Raw genomic sequence first — 6,051 nt, 5'->3', positions numbered from 1 at the left:
TGTCCTTTGAGAAGTGGTCCCAAAGCACACAAGCATGCCTCCTCAGAACACGTGTCCCAGTACCACGAGTCTATTTTCCCTGTTGGCACATAAGCTCCAAGGATGAAGCTCTGACAGTCTCCTCTTGCCCAGGTCTTAGCACTTACTACCTCTGCTTTATCTTCTTCTAGAAACTGTCTGTACATGTCACTTCAACATATTTTGAATCTCCATCCTGGGTTCCTCACTGCTATGAAACATGATGCTTAGAGTATACACAGATCCAAACCACTCAGATTTGGCTTCAGTAATCAATTCAACCCGCTTTCCAATAGTTAATTGCACATAACACCATCTTGCTGTTTGTGAGGATATCAAGTCTAGAGACTCACTGGTGTTTATTAACTCCATCTAATCCAAACACAGAAGAAGAAAAGCTACTCAGCGGAACTTTCCAAGGAACTAGAAATCACTGAACTCTGAGTTTGTCGTCAGTGTTAGACAAAAAAATCAAACTCCAAGTCTGCATGGTTTTAGTTACTAAATGGGGAGAGTAATATGGAGAGCGATGACGGCATAGAAGTGAGCCCAGCTAACAGTCCCATTCACATTACAGCAGTACCCTGGACCTAGGAATTCATCTCAGTACAAATAGCCATAGCCAAATGAAAAAAAAATGAGAAAACTTATTCAGGTCTTTTTGTCCTTCATTAAATGTAAAATTATATCATATTCACGGGTGGGACTTATCATAATGTCTTTTCTCTGCGAGTTACTCTATAAACTCAATGTTAATCCAAATCAGAGTTTATGGATCTCAACCTTGTTCTAAAAATAAGCTGGGGAAAATATGCATAAGAACTAATAAGACAATTTAGTGTACGGAGTAAATCCTCCGAGAATCCTAGGTATACATTAAAACTATAGGAATTAGCTTGATAATATTGATGTGAAAATGGACAAAGATCAGTGGACTGAAGTGGAATGCAGGAAAAGGACTCATTTAGCAGAAAAATGATAATGGTGTTTCAAATCAATGGGGAAAAGTTTGAATAGTCAATAAATGGTCAGGAGAGTTGGCTATATGGAAAAAAATTAGACCCTTATCAGGTAAGAATGCATTTGACTGCAAATGACCAAAAAAACTACAGCGGCCTAAACAAATAGTTATGTATTTTCTCATACAGGTCAGAAGAGGCAGCTGCCGGCAGTGGCCCACCTGCTCAATGATACCCTGGGCAGACATTAGCAAACTGTGGCTGATGGGCCAATCAACATCTGTGCAGCTCAAGAATGGTCTTCACCTGCTTAAATGGTTGAAAAGAAAGTGAAAGGATGTTTTGTGACAAGTGAAAATTATATGAAATTCAAATTTTAGTGCCCATGAAGAAAGCAGTATTGGAGTACAGCTATGCCCATTGTTTATGTTTCCTCTATGGCTGGTTTCATGCCACAATGGTTGACTTGAGTAGCTGCAACAGAGAACACATGGCCCATGAAGCCTAAGAGAGCCACTACCTGGCCCTTCACTGGAAAGGCTTGCTGAGCTCTGCCCTAAGGAACCCCGGCTCATTGCAGCGTTCTTCTTTGCCCTCTTTATTACATCCCTCCAGCAATGTTGTTCTTTATTACTACACATTAGGCCCTAGCTCCAAAGCTGATCTTTTCTGGAAAGCTTGCAGACTCTCACTTATACCTCATTGAACAGAACATCACACGGACATCCCTGGACACAAGGGGGTCTGCGAGACCTCCACCTCTCCCTACACAAATTTCAGAAGGAAGAAACATGTAAATAAAACCATAAACACGAAAACTAGAAAGTAAGAATGCGTATGATCTTTTTATAGGGAAAACTAAGTAAGTTTAACACCCAGAATCAATACAGCAGTGACTGACTTTCTGTATAAAACCTCCAAGTAGAAAAGATATCTTAAACCTGAGTACATTCGCACCACATGTTGTTAAGAGTTTCAATCTAAAAAACTGAAAAATGATTGATAAATTCAAAGAATTCAAATGTCCTAGAAGAGGCATTCAAGTTAATTTTTAAAGATGCAACTTAAAACAATTAGATTAACAAAAATTCATTTGCCCTGTATGGTGGGGGTGAAATGGAGACTCACGATTGATGAGAATATAAACCGACCACCTTTTCAGAGTGAAGTCAGTAGTGTGGCAACACCAAGTCACATCTCTGACCAGCAGCTCTACGTCCAGCACTTTCCTCTATAGACATTCTCCTAGTGCATGAAGATATATGCTCAAAGCTGATCATAGCACTGTAACAGCACGTAACTTTAAATATCTTTTGAGTGTCCACCAACAATGGAATTAGTTAAATGGGTTACTGAACTACTTAGATACTACAAAAGAACTAGTGTCCACGAATAAAGTGATATAATTTTGAAACATCGCTATGACTCCTTGGTAAGGAGATACAGGATTTCTTTTTAACTGTGTTTATATATAAAGCAAGCCGTCCGGCAGGGACATATCAGCCCTGACAGTATCCACCTCAGGATAGGACTGGTGGTGGAAGGTGGGCCTTCCGTTTGTATACTTTGCTATTCTTTAGATTTAAAGCACAAACTACTTCCGTAAATTTGTTAGAAGTTCAGTTGCAGGAGTACTAAAAGTCTAGCAATGAACAAGTTAGTGCATCCCTGCTTCCTAGGATCCACCACACGTCTGAGACAGAGCTTGGGAAAGGCAGGAGCCGGGGGCTGTTCCGCCTTCTCTAACTCAGCCCATGCCGTCCACCATTCTCCCACACTGCCAACCACAGAGATTATGGCACAAGACACAGGATAACATGGAGAACTGCGAATATCTGCTGAGAACGCTGAACACAGCAATTTAAGATTATTTCCAAATGTAAGCGATGTATTCATCCCCCTTCTAGGATTTTATGACAGACCGTGCCATACTATGAAGGTGCTGAGTAAACTCAGAGTGTCATCTTGAACTTTCAGTTTCTCTTCTGCACCAAAATCTAACAAGCAATTTTTAAATTAATATCCACATCGGAGTACTCCCTTATATTTTTTGTAGCTAGATTTTAGGACCTAAAACCCGAAGTCATTTGAGTGAACACTATAATGGACAAATATTTCAAAGAGCGTTTGAGTTGCTTCTCTCTGCTGTGACCCTTGACAATAAGATCTGAGATCCAACATACAGTCACTCATTCTCATTCAGATGCTCAAGGACATTAAGTGATAGGGATCTAACAAAAGACATCCACAAGTATCGTGGTTAGAGAGTTTTATTAAAGATAGTAAAAAAGCTAATATAATTAAGTTAGGCAGTCATTAGGCAGAAAGCTCCTTAAATGATGAGAGACTTAACCCTTCTGTGAAACCAAAGGACCCCTCCAGCAAGAGTCGTCTCCAGCAATGTCCTCCAAGCCCCGTGGTTCTCAGGCTCTCATCCGACACTCACTAGCAGCTAAGGCGTAGGTGTCCTGCACCAGTGGCTAGCCTGTGACAGAGTGCTCCCTTGGATAAGAGCCCTGCCTCGCTCCAAACAGGCTGGGAATGCGAGGTGGGAAGGAATTGATGTTCCGAGGCCCGGCCCAGCTTTGGCCTAGCCCCAGGCCTATGGTACAGAGAAGGACAGGAGCAGGGGAGTAGCTTGAAAGGATCTAAAGTAGAACCCTACTCAACACCAGTAACAGTTTTATCCTCACTCCAAGGGCAGACACATACCCATTCCAGGTCTTCCTTCCCCACCTAAAGGATCCCCAAGGCGGCACTGAGCTTGGCCAACAATCTAGGACAAAACAATACTCAGACATCCAGACACACAATGAGCCCAGCTCCCTCAGCAACAGGGGAGGCAAGAACAGGACTAGAGGGGCCTCTGCCTATGTCAAAGATAAGCATCCAAGGAGGGGTTACTCCCATAACGCCATCCTTCTAACTGCACTGAAGAGATAGAAACCAAATCTCACCTCCCTTCAAAGAGCTTTCACTATGAGGACCAATCTTAGCCCCTCACTAGAGTCCTGAGACTTGAGCGAAGGTGGGGAGGCTCCAGGCTCAAAAGCAGTCATACTTTTCTCTCTGGTATGTGTTCACATGGTACAGACTCACCTTGTGTTCCTCATCCTCGACCATCAAGGATAAAAGCCTGACCTTGATGGGACCACAGCCCTGGAAGAGCCAAAAGCAGGCGGGAGCTTCCCTCTGCAGGAAAAAGGACAGGAGGGTGGACGCTATAATAGCCACAGCCCTGTACTATGGGCATCAGTAAACTAGGCGAAGATAAGTGGGAAAGGAGAAAGAGGGTGTAGGGAAGCTCCCAGACCAGGGCTGCTTCAGAACAATCTTTAGGAAACTGGTGTTTCTTTTGGACAAATATAAATAAGGTCCCACGGGGGGAAGATGCAACATACGACGTTAATGCTAGGTCACATTAGTGTCACCTTCAACAGCTTCTTTGTCTAAAAAGAGACAGGCCTGAGCACTTAGCACCATCCCAATACTACCCCAGAAGAGAAAGAACAAGGTTCCACGTCTTACCTTAGAGCGCTTGAAGTTGGCCTGATGGAGCTCACTGTTCAGGGCCAGGCAGTCCCCTGACAGCAAGGGAAGTTGAAAGTCGGGCACAATAGTACACATATCCTAGGCAGCTCCATGAAGGTTCACTTTGTGATCCTGCAGATGACAGAGCTTCTCTGCTGGAGACATAGTCCCTCTCCCAGTGACGCCGGCCCAGGGGTCCCGGGACCAGCTGCTCCACAGTAGGGATAAAGGGCTTGTGCATGTAAAGCAGGTGAGACAGAGGCAGCTGTGTGACACTCATTCAGGCTGGCATCAGCAACATCAGTGATGGAACCTTTTCTTCCACCATAAGCATGGTGTTCATAAGCGTGGGCACCAGCTCCGTCAAATACCGTAGGAAACAGTAGATCTCCAAAAATGATCCTCTCTTTGACCAATAGGATGGAAAGATAATGGGGAAAGAACCCAGGAGGAATCTTTAGGGGTCCCTCAATGTTCTGGAACTCTAGAATTAGCTGAGTGGCGTGGGGAGCAGTCAGTACCCAGGTCCACAGCTCTGTCAAGGAAATTTCCAAGAAGTGGGCTGCTTCAAAATGGAGGAGCCAGTAACTGTATAGGAACTGGGAGCCTGTAGGGAAGAAGAGAGGATGCTCCAGGAGGCTGCTATCACAAAACATCCCATGGAGCGAGCTTACTAAGCCATCACCTCCCTTTCAGCTCCTTCCTCCCCACCAACCCAGCTTCACAGAATAGGGCCAAGACTTGGCAGACCCAGCACATGTACACCCACCTATGAAGCCAGCTCTTGACTCCATCGCAGCCAGGGATGGACAGAACTTCCTCTCCTGCCCTCACCCACCACTGCTATTAAGGCACAGGATGGACTTTATGCCCTTGCCCTGTTGTATCTCCTAACATACTGCAATTTCCCAGGCAACTGGTTGTACACTCCACGCTTTAGAGCATCTTTGCACACAGAACACTAAGGACATCAGCTGCAAGCTTAGGAACACCTCGCCTATCAGACCTGCAGAGCTGAGACCAGGAAACATTCCTTTCCTGCTAGGCCAGCTGAAGAGTATTTCCTGCTCCTAACTCCTTGCTCTATCCGCAAGAGGCCCAAATATCTGTGGTAATTACATCCCACTGCCCCACCAACCCCACAAAATGCTACCAGGCAGCTTCTGGAACATTCCTTCCCTGGCAGGGACCAGAGCTCCAGCTATTTACTTTTGCAAGTGAGGGTAAAACCACATTACCTAGTGGGAAAGATCTCATTTACATGGGAAGGCAGAATCCAGCTGGGACAGTCCCATGACTCTACCCAGCTAAAATGCCTGCATCACAAACCCAGTGCCAAAAGCACAGGAACAAACCAAGAGCTGCCCCTCCTACTGCTGCAACCCTGCATCGTACCTGCTTTCAGATGCTGGGCTGCCCCCTTCACAGCCTCTAAATATCCGTCCACACATCTGTGGGCCCTTGTCTAACTCCCACAGCGTGGGGCTTATGGTGAACCAAGAGGAATTGGATTCAGGAAGAGAATCTCCCACTCCCAGGACAA

The sequence above is a fragment of the Equus caballus genome, chromosome 21, assembly GCF_041296265.1.
Source record: "Equus caballus isolate H_3958 breed thoroughbred chromosome 21, TB-T2T, whole genome shotgun sequence".
NCBI classification, from domain to species: domain Eukaryota; kingdom Metazoa; phylum Chordata; class Mammalia; order Perissodactyla; family Equidae; genus Equus; species Equus caballus.
The sequence above is the reverse complement of the archived record's forward strand: the minus strand, read 5'-3'. Positions refer to the sequence as shown.